Here is a 17,196-nt window from a genome sequence, read left to right on the forward strand (position 1 = left end):
CACCAGACCAAAAACACAATAACCAACCTAAAGGAAAATCCCCCGCATACGAATACCACCAACAGAGAGAGGAAAAAAAAAACAAGAACAACGACAAATTCAACCGCCGAGAAAACAGACAACTAATAAAGATAAACACATCTAACCTCCCTACAGAACCATACCGCTCAATCCGAATAGGATACATCAACGCGAGATCAGCAGTAAGCAACTCAGTAGACATACTAGACTGGATCACCACAGATAATCTAGACCTTTTATTCATCACGGAAACATGGTTCCACAGCCCTACAGACCCCGCCATCATAGAGACATGCCCACCAGAATACAAAATCACCCACTGGACAAGAAATGGAAAAAGAGGTGGCGGAATAGCCATAATTTATAAATCCGAGTTCACCATCACAACCACTGGCGAATCCACCTCACCACAACTCGAAATCGCCTGGACAAAAATCACTCATCTGAATCTACAAGGACACCTCAGCGCAATCCTATTCTACAGACTGCCAGGAAAATGGAAAGACTCCCAAACACAACTCATGGACTTCATCTCGAATACATGTGTCTCTGCCTCAAACATCCTCATAATAGGAGATATCAACTTACACCTCGAAGACGACACCTCAACAGGCACACAAGAATGCAAAGAATTCTTAAAACTCTGGGATTTACACGCACCTAATACTCAACCAACGCACGTTAAGGGACACACATTAGACATCATCACACACAAATTCGACTCAGACTCAACTCTCCAACTTACAGACACAAGATGGACACCCGCACTGTGGACAGACCACCATAAAGCATATGTCCCCCTCCACTGGCGAAAAATACACAAAAACGCAATCAACAAACATGAACAAACAATATACACCACAAGAGGAAACATAGACCCCACAACATTCTGGCAACAGGTCTACCAAAATGAATGGTCAACAAATACAGACACCATCCAATTCCTCCAAGAATGGGATGACATATGCAAAACAACATTGGACACAATTGCCCCAATCCAAACCAGAACATCACGTAGGAAAAAATCAAATCCATGGTTCACCGAAGAGCTGAAAAAACACAAGTCAGAAAGCTAGAACGCGCATGGAACAAAAAGAAAGATGAACACACACTAAATGCCTGGAAATCACTTCGGAGGAAATACAAATATACCATAAAACAGACTAAAAGACTACACTACAAAACAATAATCGGACCAAACTATAAAGACACACACAAGCTCTTCTACCTTGTAAATAAATTGCTAGACACTGCACCGGTTACAAACAATAGCAAAGATACACCAGGGGTCGACGACCTTGCGAAATACTTCAAGGAAACAAATTATACAAATACGACTTAAAATACCCACCAGCCCTACTGAATACGCCACACTCCTAGACTGTCTAGACCCAGAAGATGGAATATACCCAGGAGACAGGATCTGGACCGAATTCGAACTACTGTCAGAGGACCTCATCTCTAAAACGCTCAAAAGATTCGCCAAATCCCATTGCAAACTAGATATCTGCCCAAACAACATCATGAAATCAGCTCCTCAACAATTCATAATAGACCTAATGAACCACGTGAATTTCATGCTACAAAACGGACTTTTCCCAAAGGAAAAAGGAAAAAATTTTCTTTCCCCAATATCCAAAGACACAAAGAAAAACGCAAGCGAAATAACTACAGACCAGTAGCATCTATTCCACTAATAACCAAAATAACTGAAGGGATGGTAACCAAACAACTCACAAATTATCTCAACAAGTTCTCAATACTGCATGATGCGCAATCAGGATTCCAGTCAAATCACAGCACAGAAACAGTACTAATCACTCTTATGACCAAATTCAAACAAATGATTGCTACAGGCACCAACATACTCCTCCTACAATTTGACATGTCAAGTGCCTTTGATATGGTTGACCACGGAATTCTATTACACATACTTGAATATTTTGGCATCGGAGGCAATGTCCTAAACTGGTTCAAGGGATTCCTAACCTTGCGCTCATATCAAGTCACATCAAATTCAACTATGTCTGCTGCATGGACACATGAATGTGGAGTACCGCAAGGATCCCCCCTCTCACCAACTATTTTCAACCTAATGATGATTCCCTTGGCAAAACTTCTATCAAATCACAACCTTCACCCTTACATATACGCAGCTGATGTAACGATATATATTCCTTTCAAACAAGACATCAACGAAATCTCCAACAAAATCAACCAGAGTTTACACATCATGAATACCTGGGCAGATGAATTCCGATTGAAACTAAATGCAGAAAAAACTCAATGCCTCATACTTACCTCCCAATACAACACGAATAAATATACCGAAATCAACACACCTAAACTACAACTGCCAATCTCTGAAACTTTAAAAATCCTAGGAGTCACAATCGACCGCCACCTAACACTTGAGACTCACGCAAACAACACAACCAAAAAGATGTTCTACTCCATGTGGAAACTGAAAAGAATAAGACCATTCTTTCCGAGATCCATCTTCCGCAGCCTAGTGCAATCACTCGTACTCAGTCATCTGGACTACTGTAACTCATTATACGGAGGCTGCAAAGAACAAATACTGAGAAAACTTCAAACAGCCCAGAATACAGCAGCCAGACTCATCTTCGGAAAACCAAAATACGAAAGTGCAAAACCCTTACGTGAGAAGCTGCACTGGCTCCCACTCAAGGAACGTATCACCTTTAAAGTATGCACCTTAGTCCACAAAGTCATCCACGGTGAAGCCCCTGCATACATGTCTGATTTAATAGACCTACCACCCAGAAACGCTAAAAGATCATCCCGAACTTTCCTCAATCTCCACTTCCCTAACTGCAAAGGCATAAAATACAAAGTACTACATGCATCAACCTTCTCTTATATGAGCACGCAACTCTGGAACACACTACCACGCAACCTGAAAACGATCTACGAACTAACCGACTTCCGCAAACGATTAAAGACTTATCTCTTTGAGAAAATTTATTGCAAGGATCAAAACACATGAAGTCCATACACACTAACAGAAATGCACCAATACACTTTCTTCTAAATTCTCTTACCCTGAACACTCCACCCACATATAAAGTTGTTATACCTTAAGGTTTTCGTGCTATTGTTCTATCGCCCTATCTTTTCCCCATTGTAACATTCCATATTTTCTACGCTCCAAATGTTATTTTGACTTGACTTTGTCTTCCCACAACTCCTCATAATGTAACCCATAATTGTACTTTAACACATTGTATTTCCATCATTCACAATGTATTGTAAGCCACACTGAGCCCGCAAATAGGTGGGAAAATGTGGGATACAAATGCAATAAAATAAATAAATAAAATCCCCTCTCTCACCAACTCTCTTCAACCTAATGATGATACCTTTAGCCAAACTCCTAGCCAATCAAAACCTCAACCCCTACATATACGCAGATGATGTCATGATTTACATACCGTTCAAACAAGATCTAAACGAAATCAACTATAGCCTGCAAATCATGCACTCCTGGGCGGATGCATTCCAGTTAAAACTCAACACAGAAAAAAAACACAATGTCTTGTACACACCTCACAACACAAACAAATACTCCACCATAACCACACCATACTGCTCTCTTCCCATCTCACAAAATCTAAAAATTCTTGGAGTTACCATTGATCGAAACCTCACACTCGATACCCACATGAAGAATACAATGAAAAAGATGTTCTACTCCAAGTGGAAACTCAAAAGAGTAAAACCTTTCTTCTCGAGACACATCTCGAGAAGAATCAATGGTAATAAGTCACCTGGACTATTGCAACGCACTATACACGGGCTGCAAAGAACAGACTATCAAAAAGCTCCAAACAGCCCAGAACACCGCCGCCAGACTTATATTTGGAAAAATTAAATATGAAAGTGCAAAACCCCTAAGAGAGAAACTTCACTGGCTCCCACTCAAGGAACGTATTGCTTTCAAGATCTGCACATTGGTACACAAAATCATTCAGGCAGATGCCCCAATCTACATGCTAAATCTTGTGGACCTACCTCCCAGAAACGCCATAAGATCATCTGGCAAATTTCTCAATCTGCACTTCCCCAGCTGTAAAGGACTAAAATACAAGCTGATACACTCTACCACCTCTTACATGAGCACACAGTTGTGGAATGCACTACCCACAACCCTGAAAACTACCGACGAAATAACTGACTTTCACAAATCTTTAAAGACACATCTCTTCAACAAAGCCTACAAAGAGAACCCATAGCCTTACAAAACTACCCCATTAACCTACCCAGCTATGGCAATTCCCTGTATGTTTAAATTTTTTTTTATTCAAAAGATCAACACGTATAATGCAAGACAACAGAAGGTATTTTCTAACATAAACAGCTAACTTTATCAAACCCCCTCCCCCCCACTCACTCCCTTAACAGCCTCTCCCCCCCCTCCCTCTACAAACCTCCCCCCTCCCGCCCCGCACAGGATTTTCAGCTGCATGTGTGAGCAATGACAAAGTCCAGTGATCCATTAATTTAAAATTCTGCTCCTAGCTGTGGGTTGCAGTGTGTCCCAAAAGTTCGCCCATGTCTTTTGAAGATGCTTCCCTTCCCTAGAGGACATGTCTGAAATTCCCTGTCTTTCCAGTTTCAGTAACTCGATCATCTGAGTTCTCCATGCTCCCACCGAAGGGCACTTAGTATCCCGCAAATGCAACAATATAGTTCTCTTTCCCATCAGCGTGGCTCTCTGTACGAATGCGCAAAAACCAGGCAGAGCCGGTCGTATATAATTGTATTCCCCAAATAACATTAATGGCCGTTGTTTAATTGTGCAGCCCCAGTACCGCTGTAATTCACCCAGAACCTGGGCCCAAAATAGTCCAATGCGTGAGCAGGACCAAAACATATGTCCTAATGTAGCTGGGGCTTGGTCGCACCACGGGCAAGCATCTGAGTCACCAAAGCCTCCTTATATGCTCGTGCTGGTGAGATGTATAACCTGAGAGTAAATTTATATTGCATCTTCCAATATTGGGTGAAGATGGACCGCTGCTGTATCGAGGTCATAAATTTGCACAGAATCTCAGCTGTTATCTCTGGCGTCAGGTCTTTAGCCCAACGTTCTGCTCCGGTGCAAAAATCAATATTTTCCGTTGAGTCTTGTAAATATCTAACATAGTAACATAGTAGATGACGGCAGAAAAAGACCTGCACGGTCCATCCAGTCTGTCCAACAAGACAACTCATGTGTGCTACTTTTTGTGTATACCCTACTTTGATTTGTACCTATGCTCTTTAGGGCCCAGACCGTATAAGTCTGCCCAGCACTATCCCCTCCTCCCACCACCGGCTCTGGCACAGACTGTATAAGTCTGCCCAGCACTATCCCTGCCTCCCAACCTCCAGTCCCACCTCCCACCACTGGCTCTGGCACAGACCGTATAAGTCTGCCCCGCCTCCCAACCTCCAGCCCCGCCTCCCACTACCGGCTCTGCTATCCAATCTCGGTTAAGCTCCTGAGGATCCATTTCTGCTGAACAGGATTCCTTTATGTTTATCCCACGCATGTTTGAATTCCGTTACCGTTTTCATCCCCACCACCTCCCGATTCCAAGCATCCACCACTCTCTCCGTGAAGAAATACTTCCTGACATTTTTCTTGAGTCTGCCCCCCTTTAATCTCATTTCATGTCCTCTCGTTCTACCACCTTCGTATCTCCAGAAAAGGTTCGTTTGCGGATTAATACCTTTCAAATATTTGAACGTCTGTATCATATCACCCCTGTTTCTCCTTTCCTCCAGGGTATACATGTTCAGGTCAGCAAGTCTCTCCTCATACATCTTGTTACGCAAATCCCATACCATTCTCGTAGCTTTTCTTTGCACCGCTTCGATTCTTTTTACATCCTTAGCAAGATACGGCCTCCAAAACTGAACACAATACTCCAGATGGGGCCTCACCAATGACTTATACAGGGGCATCAACACTCCCTTTCTTCTGCTGGTCACACCTCTCTCTATACAGCCCAACAACCTTCTAGATACAGCCACCGCCTTGTCACACTGTTTCATCGCCTTCAAATTTTCAGATACTATCACCCCAAGATCCCTCTCCCCGTCCGTACCTATCAGACTCTCGCCACCTAACACATACTTCTCCCGTGGATTTCTATTCCCTAAGTGCATCACTTTGCATTTCTTCGCATTGAATTTTAATTGCCAGACCTTAGACCACATCTGTGATGGAATTTGAGAGGTATCGAATTCTGTGCACCCAATGTCAGTGCCATATTTAAAGTATCTTGAACATCTTCACTCAGGTTAATCCAGCCCAATGCTGAGACATAATGACTTATCTGGAGATATGCAAAACGGTCCCTCTCTGTGAGTCCAAACTCCTGCTGCAAGTCTGTAAAGGGCCTCACTCTGCCTCCATCTGACACCAGCTGATAGACGTATTGTATTCCAAGCTTCCTCCAACGTTGGAAAGCCACCGAAGATGATCCATCAGGAAAATCTGGGTTATGAAGCAGCGGTAAAAAGGGGGTAGCTTTCCAGCAAATCTGTGCCGCTTGCAAAGCCACTTCCATGCCGCCCTTGCTGATGCAACTAAGGGGTTCCCGTTCTCTCCCAGTTCCTAGCCTTCCTCCCAGTGCATGCAACCTCCACCCTAGGTGTATAGCGGGAACCAATGCCCTCTCTAGGTCTATTACTGAAAAATCACCTGTCCCCACCAACCAATCCCTGATGTGTCTCATGGAGCATGCTATCGTGAGGCCTGCCTATCCGTCATTGCCGCCTGGATGTCCAACCGCCACCTGAAGCTGAACATGTCCAAGACCGAGCTCCTCGTCTTTCCACCTAAGCCCACTTCTCCTCTTCCCCCACTCTCTATCTAAGTTGATGGCACCCTCATCCTCCCCGTCTCATCTGCCCGCAACCTCGTGGTCATCTTCGACTCCTCCCTCTCCTTCTCTGCGCATATCCAGCAGACTGCCAAAACCTGTCGCTTCTTCCTTTTCAACATCAACAAAATTCGCCCTTTCCTCTCTGAGCACACCACCCGAACTCTCGTCTCGACTACTGCAACTTGCTCCTCACTGGCCTCCCACTCAGCCATCTATCCCCCCTTCAATCCATTCAGAATTCTGCCGCACGTCTCATATTCTGCCAGAACCGATATACTCATATCACCCCTCTCCTCAAGTCGCTTCACTGGCTTCCGATCAAATACTGCATCCAATTCAAGCTTCTCCTCCTTACTTACAAATGCACTCACTCTGCTGCTCCACCCTACCTCTCTACCCTCATCTCCCCCTACGTTCCTGCCCGTAACCTCCGCTCACATGACAAATCCCTCCTCTCAGTACCCTTCTCCACCATTGCCAATTCCAGGCTCCGCTCATTTTCCCTTGCCTCACCCTATGCCTGGAACAGTCTTCCTGAATCCCTATGCCAAGCCCCCTCCCTACCCATCTTCAAATCCCTGCTTAAAGCTCACCTCTTCAATGCTGCATTCGGAACCTAACCTTTCGAACATATAGGTTGCCCTAATCTGTCTGACCTATCTGATTAACTGTACATTTGTCTTTTTTAGATTGTAAGCTCTTCGAGCAGGGACTGTCCTTCCATGTTAAATTGTACAGCGCTGCATAACCCTAGTAGCGCTTTAGAAATGTTAAGTAGTAGTAGTAGTATCGTATGTTGAGCAGCCCCATCCCTCCCTGCTGTCTTGGTTTCTGTATAACCTGGATTGGAAGTCTAGGCCTCTTCCCGTTCCACAAGAAATTCTGTATTAGACAATGTTGCGTCCGTTCCTCCCCCCCTCCTCAGATATAATGGCAGCATCTGGAACAGATACAGCCACTTAGGGGCTATCATCATGTTGAACAGACCTATGCGGCTCGAAAGAGGTAGAGGGCATGCCCCCCACAACTTTAGTAACCGCCTCGTGGTGGCCAATAAGGGTTTTACATTTATCTCATATAGTGTCTCCATGGCCTTTGGGATGGTGACCCCTAAATATCGAAACTGACAATCTGCCCACTGTAAAGGAAATTGGCCTCTCCATTCTGATTTCAAGGGTTCATCTAGGGCCATTGCCAGTGATTTTGATTTGTTGAGTTTGTAACCCGAAAGGTTCCCATAGTCAGTAATAGCGTGTAGTAGGCCTTCCAAAGAGGGCTGTGGGTCGCTCAGGAGCACCATCACATCGTCTGCATAAGCAAGTACCTTAAGCTCTCTCCCCCCAACCTCAATCCTTTTATGCTCTCCTGTGCCCGAATCTTTACTAGCAAGGGTTCCAGCGTCAACAGAAAAAGAAGTGGGGATAAAGGGCAACCCTGTCGTGTGCCTCTACCAATGTCGAACTCTGCCGTTCTGACTCCTTTAACCCGAATCATAGCTTGTGGGTGTGTGTAAAGCGTTTCTATAGCATTAAGGAGCCACCCACTTAGCCCTATTTCTCTCAAGGTACCAAACAAAAAAGGCAACCCCACTTGGTCAAATGCGCGTTCCGCGTCTAAACTCACCACCAACCTCTGGGCACTTGGGTGCGGGGTAGACAGCATGGCCAGGATCAGCTTGCAGGTATTCAATACCGATTGGCGGCCCCGGACGAATCCCACTTGGTCTTCTTTAACAAGACTCGGCATCAGGGGTGCCAATCTCTCTGCCAATATGCGGGATAATAGTTTAACTTCCACGTTGATCAGTGAGATGGGTCTATAAGAGTTAGGTTGTAATGGGTCCCTGTCTTTTTTGGGGATCAAACTGATTAACGCTGTGTTGGCATGTGGGGGGAAATGACCCATCTCTACCATTGTGTTAAGGTATTCGGTTAGTGGCCCTAGGATCTTTGTATTGAGCATTTTATAAAATTCTCCTGAAAGACCGTCAGGTCCCGGTGCTGAATATAACCTCAGCGCTCCAATAGCCTTTTGTACTTCTTTTCCGGACACTGGAGCGTTGAGGGAGGTTAATTGGGCCGCGGGTATTTTCTCTAATCCTGCCTGCTTTAGATACTTCCGTATAGCCTCTTGGAGTCTCGAATTCTCTCGCTCCCCTCTATATAAGGTGGCAAAATGCTGGTGGAATGTCTGCGCTATCTCATGAAGATCAGTTGTTATCCCCCCCGCCGATGTGCGAAGCGCCATAATGAAGTGTGTCTTCCGTGTGCCTTTCACAAGCCTGGCTACTAGCCCTCTCGCTTTGTCTCCATATTTATGCAATTTGAACTTTTTGAATAGGAGGGATCTCGTAACTCGTTCATGCAGTAGGGTGTTGAGGGCAACTCTGGTGGACATAAGTGTTTCGTAGTTTGCCTGAGTCGGAGCTGTGGCATAGGTTCTCCTTGACGCTCTCAGCTGCCGTTCCAGGGCTACTATCCCTTGAGAGATTTGCCAATTCCGTTTGCTGGTGTAGGCTATTATCTCACCCCGGAGCACAGCCTTGGCCGTGGACCAGAACAAGACTACATCCTCGGAATGCTCCTGGTTATGTGTGGCAAACTCCTCCCACTTCTTTTGTAAATATGTTGTAAAATCTTTAGAGGCAAACAAGTAAGCAGGGAACCTCCACCCCGGTGACTGCTGGAAGTAGGATGTAGGTTCAAGATCCACCCAGATTAAAGAATGGTCCGAGATCTCCTCTGGACCTATGGTGGCATCTACAACTCTGGAGAATATAATCTGCTATGTGAAAATGTAATCTATTCTTGACTGTGTCCGGTGGACTCTGGATGTGTGGGTATAATCCCTCTCCTCTCCATGGAGTATTCTCCATGGGTCCACCAAACCCATTTCCTGGCAGAATGTTTCTAAGACGGAAGGGGTTGGTGATGAACCTGAGTGTGATTGCCCAGAGTGATCTAGGTCCGCATCGAGTGCCTGGTTCATGTCTCCCGCCAAGATCAGAGGAAGCGGTTGATGCCCTCGGTATCGGGCCAGAAGTTGGGCAAAGAAACCCGCTGGCGCCATATTAGGGCCATAGGCTGACACGAGTAGCATCTCCCGGCCTGCAGATTAATCTGTATCCCTACTATCCTCCCCTCATCATCTTTAAACTCCAGTTTGGTCTTGCACATAAGTGATTTGTGGATTAATATCGCTACTCCCCCTTTTCGCCCTTTGGCTGGTGAGCAGAACACCTCCCTTACCCAAGAACGTTTCAATTTTTCGTGTTCCTCCCGGGAAAGTCTCGTCTCCTGTAAGCAGGCGATCCCCCACCCCGTGTCTTTTTAAAGCTGCTAGTATTTTAGTCCTCTTGACTGGGGAGGAGATGCCACCCACATTCCAGGAGATCAATCGTACCTTACTCGATACAGGACTGAATCTTAAAATATGTGTGTCTCAAGATGTATTATGGAACAAAGTCTCCTGGGCTCCCAGCCCTACCCCGAAGACTAACCAGGGTCTTTGCCCTCCTGCCCACTAAGTGTCCCCTGTGCCTGCCTGTGTTAACCCCATCTCTACCGTGCATCCTAATTTGGGTACTTGTATCCTGTGTGTCCCCCATCCCTATCCAACCCCCCTCCCAAACCCCTACCCTCTCCCTTTCCCCCCCCCATTAAACCCGTCTACGTCCCTTCCCCTAATTATCAACTGCTACTGAAGTGTGAGAAGCCCCTTCCATGCCTGAGGCCTCCCCGCCCTCAAGGGAAACAGATCTGTCAAACCTCATCTCATGTTGAATTAGATTACTGCGGCAAGCTCCAGGCCATTTGATCACTCTCCCCCCAGCTGTCCATTCGTGTCTGCCGGGCATTGCTCCAGCTCCGTGATGAATTCTTTCGCCGCAGTTTCAGATTCAGACGATTTCCAGCGGCCCTCATGGCGAATTTTTAGCACTGCCAGATAGACAAACATGAATCGTGCATGCAGTTCTTGAAGTCGACGACACAGAGGTGTGAATTTTTTCCGACGCTCTTGAAATGATGCTGAGTAGTCCTGAAAAATTCTAATCAGGTATCCGTCATATTTTGTTTCCTCTTGTTTCATACGGTAACCTCTCAGAATCTCCTGTTTGTGTAAGTAATTATGAACTTTCAGGATAACGGCGCGCGGAGCCTGGCGGCCATCTTGAGCGCAGCCTATGCGATGCACCCTTTCCAGGCACAGGACCCCCGCATGACCCGGCAAGGCAAACTCTGCTTTCAGCCAGTTCACCACTGTGGCAAGCGCCGAGTCACTGATCGATTCGGGCATGCCGATCAATCGTAAATTGCTGCGCCGGCCTCTATTTTCCAATTCATCTACCTTGTCTGTCAACGCTGTCACCATATTCTGCAGTTGACGGAATTGTTGTTGCATCGGGGGTCCTGCATCTTCTAATTCAGATACTCTGCGCTCCAGCTCCCCAGTCCACTGTGATGTTTCTACCAGCCGTGCGTCAAGATTCTCGATCTGTGTCGAGATGCGTTCCAGCCACGGTTCCAGAGCTTGTACCACTGCCGCGGTCAGTTGGGAGAGCTGCGCCTCCGAAAAGGCTAGCCCGCCTGTCTGCAATTGCTGGCCCGCGCCGGGATCCGCCACTCGCGGTGTGTCTTTTTCTTTCTTCACACTACGTGCCGGCATTACTTTTGAAGGCTTTTCGACAAATTTGTCCATCGATGATATAGCTGCCAGGAAATGCTCTCTGACTGGTCTGAGGTGAGGTTTAAGGTTCGTTTTTTATCGATTTTGGGCGGTGGGCCTCGGAGAGCAGGGACACACATCCTACTCTCTCAACGCATCACGTGACTCCTCCGGCAATTCCCTTTATATACTATCCTCCCTAACACCTCTGTCACTCTTCCATTACTTAATCTCTGTACATTACCAATTGTATCTGATATCCTGTAATATCCATGTCATAACAAAACTCTGTAAGCCACATTGAGCCTGCAAATAGGTGGGATAATGTGGGATACAAATGCAATACAATAAAATTAATTAATGAACACAAGGGTTGAGGACAATCGAAAGGGCTATAATATCTTCACTGGCATTAAAAAACCCTTGTTTGTATTATTTAAATATAGCAATGCTAACTTCACAGAACTGACTTCAGGTGGATCCTCAAAAAAGTGAAAAAGAGAAGTTAACTTAAATCTCAAATGCAAAAAGCAACGTGCAAATGGTCGGTCCGTCACACCGACTTTGGCCAGAGTTTCACTGTGTGCTGTCTCAAGGCGTGGGAGACCTTAATAATATGTGAAACAAAAACTAAATCATTAAAGAGAAACTTATATATGAAATGCTTAAAACAAATGTGTGCAAAAACAAACGCTAATCCAACAAGTCAAAAATTCAAGATATGTAGTTCAAAAAAGTACTTGCCAGCAGTATCCGGCACGTTCAACTTTGTAGCAATGGGATCCCCGCTAAGATGGCCGCGGCGTTGTTCCTTTACAGATTTTAAATTAAGTGACATCATATCCTGTGGGATTGCTATGATGTCACATCCTGTGGTATTGCTGTTAATAGACCTACCTACTAGATCCCATCCTATTCTGTCTGTGGAGAGATAAACATTGAAAGTTTGCAAAACGTTGGCATCAAAAATTTGCAAAACATTAGAATCTAAAATGTGTTGTCTAGAAAAACTGTCATCGTGTCACATGGGCCAAACCCGATATAATTACAGAAGCTTAAAGGCTAGTACTAAATTGTGTCACAAGAAACTGCTCCATTCTAATCTCAGGTTTGGTCCTTGAAGTTCTTCCATCTTGAGAGCAAATATCCAAAATTGTTCCCGCTGTAGAAACTTCCTCAGTCTGCCAGGGGAATCCGATGAAATCTGGTCAACAGCACAAATCTTTAAGGAAGAAAAGCTGTGTCCCATTGTGAGGCAGTGTGCCATAATCGGAGCCTCCGTTCTCAGTCTTTTAAGGCAGCTTTTATGTTCAGACATACGTTTATGTAGGGAACGTGTCGTTTCCCCCATGTAAATCTTAGGACGGGGCACATAATCAGATATACTACATACTCAGATGAACGTAGTAGTAGAGTTCAGAGTGAATAAAATTCTCATGTACTTCCAAGGTGTTATCACATTTTATTTATTTAGATTTTTCAGTAGTAGCTCAAGGTGAGTTACATTCAAGTACACTGGATATTTCTCTGTCCCAGGAGGGCTCACAATCTAAGTTTGTACCTGAAGCAATGGAAGGTTAAGTGACTTGCCCAAGATCACAAGGAGCAGCAGTGGGATTTGAACTGGCCACCTCTGGATTATAAGACCAGTGCTGTAACCACTAGGCCACTCCATGGAAAGCATTGTGAGCATCTAGTGGTTAGGGTGGTGGACTTTTGTCCTGGGGAACTGAGGAACTGAGTTCAATTCCCACTTCAGGCTCCTTGTGACTCTGGGCAAGTCACTTAACCCTCCATTGCCCCATGTAAGCCACATTGAGCCTGCCATGAGTGGGAAAGCTTGGGGTACAAATGTAACAAACAAACAACATGTCTACCTTTGGGTGTCACATCCCACTTAGTCTTGGAGATGTCTGTTGGACTCACCAATTCCTTTAAATTTGAATTTCTTGTGAAAGCAAAATGGAGGTGTGTTTGAGAAAAAGTAGATGATATATTCAAAACACGGTTCCCCACAGGAGGCTCTTAAATAAACTGGAGGGGCTGAAGATAGGACCTGAAGTGGTGAACTGGATTAGGAACTGGTTGACGGACAGACGCCAGAGGGTGGTGGTGAATGGAATTCGCTCGGAGGAGGGAAAGGTGAGTAGTGGAGTGCCTCAGGGATCGGTGCTGAGGCCGATTCTGTTCAATATATTTGTGAGTGACATTGCCGAAGGATTAGAAGGTAAAGTTTGCCTATTTGCGGATGATACTAAGATCAGTGGACACCCCGGAGGAAGTGGAAAACATGAAAAAGGATCTGAGGAAGCCAGAAGAATGGTCTAAGGTTTGGCAATTAAAATTCAATGCGAAGAAATGCAAAGTGATGCACTTAGGGAATAGAAATCCACGGGAGACATATGTGTTAGGCGGGGAGAGTCTGATAGGTACGGGCGGAGAGAGGGATCTTGGGGTGATAGTATCTGAGGATTTGAAGGCGACGAAACAGTGTGAGAAGGCGGTGGCCGTAGCTAGAAGGTTGTTAGGCTGTATAGAGAGAGGTGTGACCAGCAGAAGAAAGGGGGTGTTGATGCCCCTGTATAAGTCGTTGGTGAGGCCCCACCTGGAGTATTGTGTTCAGTTTTGGAGGCCGTATCTTGTTAAGGATGTAAAAAGAATTGAAGCGGTGCAAAGAAAAGCTACGAGAATGGTATGGTATTTGCGTTACAAGACGTATGAGGAGAGACTTGCTGAACTAAACATGTACACTCTGTCGGAAAGGAGAAACAGGGGTGATATGATACAGACGTTCAAATATTTGAAAGGTATTAATCCGCAAACGAACCTTTTCCGGAGATGGGAAGATGGTAGAACGAGAGGGCATGAAATGAGATTGAAGGGGGCAGACTCAAGAAAAATGTCAGGAAGTATTTTTTCACGGAGAGAGTAGTGGATGCTTGGAATGCCCTCCCACGGGAGGTGGTGGAAATGAAAACGGTAACGGAATTCAAACATGCGTCGGATAAGCATAAAGGAATCCTGTGCCGAAGGAATGGATCCTCAGGAGCTTAGTCAAGATCGGGAGGCGGGGCTGGTGGTTAGGAGGCGGGGATAGTGCTGGGTAGACTTATACGGTCTGTGCCAGAGCCGGTGGTGGGAAGCGGGACTGGTGGTTGGGAGGCAGGGATAGTGCTGGACAGACTTGTACGGTCTGTGCCAGAGCCGGTGGTTGGGAGGCAGGGCTAGTGGTTGGGAGGTGAGGATAGTGCTGGGCAGACTTATACGGTCTGTGCCCTGAAGAGCACAGGTACAAATCAAAGTAGGGTATACACAAAAAGCAGCAAATATGAGTTATCTTGTTGGGTAGACTGGATGGACCGTGCAGGTCTTTTTCTGCCGTCATGTACTATTCCAATGTTTCTTGATAATTCTGGAGACTTTTTCAATACCCGAGGTATATTTTAAAATACAAGTCATGGAATGCACACATTTGTTTTAAGCATTTCATATACAAGTTTCTTTTAATGATTTAGTTTTGTTTCACATATTATTAAGGTCTCCCACGAGACAGCACACAGCGAAACTCTGGCCAAAGTCGGTGTGACGGACTGACCATTTGCACATTGCTTTTTGCATTTGAGATTTAAGTTCACTTCTCTTTTTCACTTTTTTGAGGATCCACCTGAAGTCAGTTCTGTGAAGTTAGCATTGCTATATTTAAATAATGCAAACAAGGGTTTTTTTTTGATGCCAGTGAAGATTTTATAGCCCTTTCGATTGTCCTCAACCCTTGTCTTCATTAATGACTTTTTGGGTTGGTGGTTGGGTTTTCAGAGGCTTTTTCCCCTTTTTTTCAAAAAATTCAAAAAATAAAAATGTAAACTATGCACTTCAGAGAACTTTAGTCTGATGAAAGTACTTATTGTCATTATATGAGAGATATTGTGGTGTTATATAGTAGTAAGACTCTCAACCTTCCTGTTTGTGATATATACATTAAATTTCAGCTGCCATTTGGATGCCCAGCCTTCCAGTTTCCTAAGGTCTTCCTGCAGATTTCACAATCCATGTGTTTTGACAACTTTGAATAGTTTTGTGTCATCTGCAGATTTAATTACCTCACTTGTCTTTTCGATTTCCAGATTATTTATAAATACGTTAAATAGCACCTGTCCCAGTACAGATCCCTGTGGCACTCCACTATTCACCCTCCTCCATTGAGAGAAATGACCTGACCATTTAACCCTACCCTCTGTTTTCTGTCCGATAACCAATTCCTAATCCACACCAGAACTTTGCCTTCTATCCCATGACTCTTTAATTTTCTCAGGAGTCTCACATGCGGAACTTTATCAAAAGGTTTCTGAAAATCTAGATACACTGCATCAACCGGCTCATTTTTATCCATGTTTATTCACACCTTCACAGAAATGATGCAAATTGTTGAAGCAGGACTTCTCTCAGCTGAACCCAAGCTGATTCTGTCCCATTAAACCATGTTTATCTATATGTTCCATAATTTTATTCTTTATAATAGTTTCCACTGTTTTGCCCAGCACTGAAGTCAAGCTTACTGGTCTGTAATTTCCTGAATCACCCCTGGATCCCTTTTTAAAAATCGGCATTACAATGACTACCCTCCAATCTTCATGTACTACGGACGATTTTAACAGGTTACCAGTACATCATCAGTTTCATGTTTGAGTTAGAGAATGACACGGGGCTGGGGATCTGCAGTAAACCACAGTAATCTGTGGCAAATCCACAGTAAAAGAAAAAACTGGCTGTTTACTGTTCTGGCGTCTCCGTGTCTGCCTTCCTCCCTCCCTCCTTCCCTCCCTCTACCTTATGCAGCCAGGCAGTGGTGTGCTGGAGCTGGCTCGCACGAGCCGTTTGTTAATTTTTTAAGCATTTTGGGAGCCGGTTGTTAAACGTTTAACAACCAAGTTCAAAATTTGGGCTCAGGTCTCTTCTCAGATTGTTGTCCTCCTCTTCCTCCCCTGTGGCTTGTTCTAGTGGTGTAGATACATGGGCCCCAACAATAGTGGCCAGCAGGGCGTTTTTTTTTGCTTCCTCAGGCTCCCTGTGCCCAAAGTTAGGCAGCTGAGCTCTCCCTCCCTTCCTTCACGTCCGGCCAGCTATCCTCCCTGTTTCCAGCAGTGAGCCGCGGCATGGGCAGCGTTGAAGACAGCTGCTTCCGGCTGCCCCGGTCCTGTCACTGCTTCATCCTGCCTTTTCAACTTACTGTGAGTGGGATGAAGCAGCGAGACGGACCGAGGCAGCCAGAAGCAGCTGTCTTCAGCGCTGCCCGCGCAGTGGCTCACTGCTGCAAACAGGAGAGATAGTCGGGCAGACCCGAAGGAAGGGAGGGAAAGCTCAGATGAGCCTCAGAGCCCAAAACAGTCAAGTTTCAAATAAAAACTGTTTACATCACTACAGGCACTTCCTATTATCTGTGTGCTGACTAAAAGAAAGTGAAGTCAGTTCTCTGTAACAGCTTTAAGCATGAACATGCACCATCTGCTGGCCGAACAGGAGAAATACACTTCAGACATATTTAAGACAGGAAAATATCCAATACATTTTACAGGCTTAAAACACACAAGTGTAAAGAAATTTGTGCTGCTTT

The sequence above is a fragment of the Microcaecilia unicolor genome, unplaced genomic scaffold, assembly GCF_901765095.1.
Source record: "Microcaecilia unicolor unplaced genomic scaffold, aMicUni1.1, whole genome shotgun sequence".
In the NCBI taxonomy this organism is placed as follows: domain Eukaryota; kingdom Metazoa; phylum Chordata; class Amphibia; order Gymnophiona; family Siphonopidae; genus Microcaecilia; species Microcaecilia unicolor.